This window comes from Pteropus alecto, unplaced genomic scaffold, assembly GCF_000325575.1.
Source record: "Pteropus alecto unplaced genomic scaffold, ASM32557v1 scaffold112, whole genome shotgun sequence".
NCBI lineage: Eukaryota > Metazoa > Chordata > Mammalia > Chiroptera > Pteropodidae > Pteropus > Pteropus alecto.
Genome location: NW_006433133.1, coordinates 179,326 through 184,498, shown reverse-complemented (window position 1 = coordinate 184,498; position 5,173 = coordinate 179,326). Strand labels below are relative to the sequence as shown.

Below are 5,173 nucleotides of genomic sequence, written 5' to 3'. Positions count from 1 at the left end.
AGGTGACTTTACAGTTTTCCCAGTACCATTTATTGAAGAGGCTTTCCTTTCTCCACTGTAATTTTTTGACTTTTTTTGTTGAAAATTATTTGCCCATGTAAATATGATTTTACTTCTGGACTCTCGATTCTGTTCCACTGATCCATATGTCTGTTTTACTGCCAATACCATGTCATTTTGATTACCGTCACTTTGTAAAATAATTTGAAGTTGGGCAGAGTGATTCCTCCAGCCTCATTCTTTTTCCTCAGGAAGGCTTTGGCAATTTGGTGTCTTTTGTGCTTCCATACAAATCTGATGATGTTTTGTTCCATTTCTTTAAAAAATGCCAATGGGATTTTGATGGGGATGGCATGAAATCTATATAATGCTTTATGTAATATGGTTATTTTAAGTATGTTGATTCTTCCAATCCAAGAACACAGAATATATTTCCATTTCCTTGTATCTTCTTTGATTTCTTTTAATAGGGTCTTATAGTTTTCATTATATAAGTCCTTCACAATATTGTTAAATTTATTCCTAGATATTTTATTCTTTATGTTGCAATTGCAAAAGGAATTATTTTTTCAACTTTTTTTTTCTTCTGACATTTCATTATTAGATTAAATAAATGCTATGGACTTTTGAACATTGATCTTGTATCCAAAAACTTTACTGTATTTGCTCATTGTTTCTAGTGTTTATCTTGCGGAGTCTTTAGGGTTTTCTATATAATCATGTCATTTGCAAATAGTGACAGTTTGACTTCTTCGTTTCCTATCTGGATGCCTTTTATATCTTTCTCTTGCCTGATTGCACTTGCTAGGACCTCGAATGTTATATTGAATAACAGTAGTGATAGTGGACAGCCTTGCCTTGTTCCTGATCTTAGAGGGAAAATTATTCACCATTAAGTATAATGTTGGCTGAGGGTTTGTCATATGTGGACTTTATTATGTTAAGGTACTTTCCATCTATACCGATTTTGTAAAGTGTTTTGATCGTAAACGGATGCTGTATCTTGTCGATGGCTTTTTCTGCATCTATTAATATGATCATATGTTTCTTATTTTTTAATTTGTTTATGTGGTGTATCATATTAATCAATTTGCATATGTCGAATCATCCCTGTGCCCTTGGGATGAAGCCCACTTGATTGTGGTGGTAATCTTTTTAATATGTTGCTGTATTTGGTATGCTGGTGTCTTCTTTAGGGTTTTTACATCTGTGTTCATGAGAGATATTAGTGTGTATTTTTTTCTCTTTTTGTGTTATCTTTACCAGGTTTTGGTATCAGAATAATATTGGCCTCATAAAATGAGTAGGAAGTATTGCCTGCTCTTCGATATTTTGGAAGAGTTTGAGGAGAATAGGTATTAAATCTTCTTAAAATGTTTGCTAAAATTCACTAATGAAGCCATCTGGTCCTGGACTTTTACTTTCTGGTAGGTTTTTGATGATTGTTTCAATTTCCATACTACTGATCAGTCTATTTAGATTTTCTAGATCTTCTTGATTCAGTCTAGGAACACTGTATTTTTCTAAGTACTGGTCCATTTCTATTAGGTTATTAAATTTGTTATTATATAATTTTTCATAATATTTTTGCATGATTCTTTGTATTTCTGTGACGTCAGTCATAATTTCCCCCTCTTTCATTCCTGATTTTGTTTAGTTCTGTCCTTTCTCTTTTTTCTTTAGTGAGTTTAGCCAGGGGTTTTCAATTTTATTAACCTTCTCAAAGAATCAGCTCTTTATTGTATTTATTTTTTTCTATTATTTTGTTGTTTTCATTTTCATTTTTTTCTGCTCTAATTTTGATGTTTTCTCTCCTTCTGTTGACTTTAGGCTTCATTTGTTCTTCCTTTTCTACTTTTTTAACATGAAGTGTTAGATTGTTTATTTGGGCTCGTTCTTATTTTTGGAAGTAGGCCTGCAATGATCTGAACTTTCCTCTTATGACTGCTTTTGCCATGTCCCAAAAGTTTTGATATGATGTACTATCGTTATCATTCATTGCCATGTATCTCTTGATCTCTCTTTTTATTTTTCCCTCACCCAGTTATTCTTCAGTAACATGTTGTTTAATCTCCATGTATTTCTGGTTCTTACTGTTTTCTTTTTGCAGTTGTTTTCTAGTTTCAGCATTATCATCGTAGAATATAGTTGATATGATTTCAACCTTCTTATATTTGTTGAGGTTATCTCTATGTCCTAGTATGTGCATTAGAGAAGAATGTATAAGCAGCAGTTTTGGGATGGAAGGTTCTGTATATATCAATTATGTCCAGTTGGTCTAATGTGTCATTTTTTTTTTTTTAGGCAAGTCAACCCTAGGTTGACCTCACAGATTGCAAAGACCTTATCAGCTTACAATCTCTTAATTTTTTATTTTTTATGTCTACAGCACCTGGTCTTCCTAGGTGGTCTCCCATCCAAGTACTAACCAGGCCCAACCCTGCTTAGCTTCTGAGATCAGACAGGATCGGGCTTGTTCAAGGTGGCATGACCTTAGACTAATATGTCATTTAACGATGTTAATCTTATTGATTTTCTGTTTGGGTTATCTGTCAATATCTGACAGTGGGGTATTTAGGTCCACTACTATGATAGTGTTTTGGTCTGTTTCTCCCTTTAGTCACTAACAGAGTAATTTCTTTATACATTTCGGGGCTCTCTGATTGGGAGGATAGATATTAATAAGTGTTATGTCTTCTGGGTACATGATTCCCTTTATCATTATGAAGTGTTCCTCAATATCTTTCTTTACCTTTTTATTTCGAAGTCTATTTCATTTGCTATTAGTACCGCTACTCCCGCTTTTCTCTGAATGCCATTTGCTTGAAATATCATTTTCCACCCTTTCCCTTTGAGTCTACATTTGTCTTTGTAGCTGAGATGTGTCTCCTGGAGGCAATATATGGTTGGGTTTTGTTTTTTGATCCATTCTGCATCTCTGCGCCTTTTATTGGTCAGTTCAGTCCATTTCCATTTAGGGCGATTATTGAAATATGAGGTCTTCTTATAGCCATTTTATTGTTTGCTTTCTAGTAGCTCATTGTTTCCATTGCTTCCTTGTCCTTGTGTTTCTGGTTTTTTTTTTTTTTTTTTTTTTTTTTTTTTTTGGTTGGCTTTTGTGGGTTTTCCCTCTGATTCTTCTTGTTTTATGTTATATACTTCAGTTCAGTTCTGAATCTTTGGTGTATGATTACCATTACGAATATGAATAGGATAGTAGTTATGCGAACTTTAGCAAGTAATTTAACCTTTTGACTTCGGCTTCCTCATTTATAATATGAATATAATAATGACTTTCTCATGCAGTTACAAAGCTTATAATGGATGGTGTGTGTGAAATGCTGAGCACCATGGCTGACATATGCTTAATAAATAGTAACTCCTCCCTATTCCTTGCACATGCCTGGTGCTTTAAAACTAAGTAAACAAATTTACCTGACATTATCACATCTGATTTACGTGACAGCTTTGGGAGGCAGGATCACAGTAACCAGCGTGGACTACGAACTTTCAAAATATTCAAGAAAAGGGAGAGTCCATGATCAAGTTAGCTGAGGGAAGGATGATTTTTTTTTCTACACTATATACAGTCATTCAACATCAAAAGCAGTAGCTTGCTGGGTTTAAGCTCTGTCTACTAGGCAAAGAATATGTGTTAGGACTATTTAGAAAGGTATGAGAGTAGTATTAATTAAATTGCTGATAATGACCCCTCTGGGAGTTTTAAAAGACTTTTTGACATCTACTAGGTTGAATTATTTTAACTTGCTAATATTTAACTGATATTTACCTATAAAAACTGCGATTTGACATGGTTCGATATAATACATCATTATTGATTTTTAAGGGACTTTTAAAACTTTTTGTTTATTTTATTTCCTTAAAAACTGTATCAGGGAAGGCATAGAAATTACTTGTTCCTCCTCATTCCCACCTGCTGCAAATAGAGGCATAAATAAAATTTATGGTGCCAAGGATAAGTACCATGTGAGTGTCAAACTATAATTATAATCCCCTTTCACATTTCATATTTACAGCAGCATGTAGCTGAAATCAAAGTTATCTTTTAATCTTCCTCTTGTTCCAACTAAGTACAGATAAGTTTGATAGGTCTATAATTTGGGCAAATGCTGTGCGGGTGACTAAAGAACAGCAGGAACAAATTGATGTCATTCTGTTTACATACTAGAGAGAGAATGTGAAAAGGCAATTTACTTCCCTGTTTGGGAGAACTGAGAGGGAGAGATGTACACTGTTAGTGGAGAGTAAATTGCTAAAATGCAGAAAAATGAAATGAATGTATTTTATTTTGGTTGAAAGAGGGTTCAATATAAAACGTGTAGTGGAGTGTTTGATGGTTCAAGATGACATTTGAATCACAAAGTGTTAGACCTTGAAATGCTCTGTAAAATTATCTAGTTCAATGTTCTCTTATAGATGAAGAAATGGAGATCCAGAGAAGGAAATCTACTTTCTCAAGATCACACAACTAGTAACTATACTTCCCCCAAAGGATATATATCTCACACAGGAAGTAGTTTGAGGCATGTGAGGTGAACCTGAAACAATAGGATTAACTCTATCCTTGATTTTTGTTGTTTCGACTTTACTACAGATTGGCCATTTAATATAAACATAGATCATTCATAATCAGAGAAATGCAAATTAAAACATTGATTTTATACATTTTAGTCTAATGAAAATCAGAAACTTATATATTGCTAAGGGTCGGAAGGCATGAGAAAAAAAAGAAACAAACTCTCTTCCACTGATGGAGTCAAAGCTGGTGCAAATATTCTATAAAGCAAACTGGCATGACAGTACAATGAAGAAAACACATATTCCATGGCCTAGCAATTCTTTTCCTGGTATATACTCCAAATAAATTTTCACACGGGTCCATGTGGGGACATGTACAAAGGTGTTCCTGGCATCTCTGCCTTAGAGGCAGGGAGTAGGCAGGTAGATGAGTTCATTCCTGCAAAAGCAGACATACTGGAATATAATGTTTCAGTGAGTAGCATCAGAGTAGATGTATACAAAGAGCATGGATGACTCTTAAACACATAATGCTGACAAAAAATGTAATAATTAAAAGAAGATATAGCTAAAATACAAATTTAGTATGTCAGAAACGTGGCAGAGTGAGAGACATCCTCATATCTCACCCCTT

At 34.0% G+C, this 5,173-nt stretch overlaps 1 pseudogene; it reads right to left on the bottom strand.

Annotated features, from left to right (window-relative positions):
• Positions 1-2,380: 2,380 nt before the first annotated feature.
• On the bottom strand, positions 2,381-2,499 carry LOC112476772 (annotated as a pseudogene).
• Between the last annotated feature and the right edge of the window lie 2,674 nt (positions 2,500-5,173).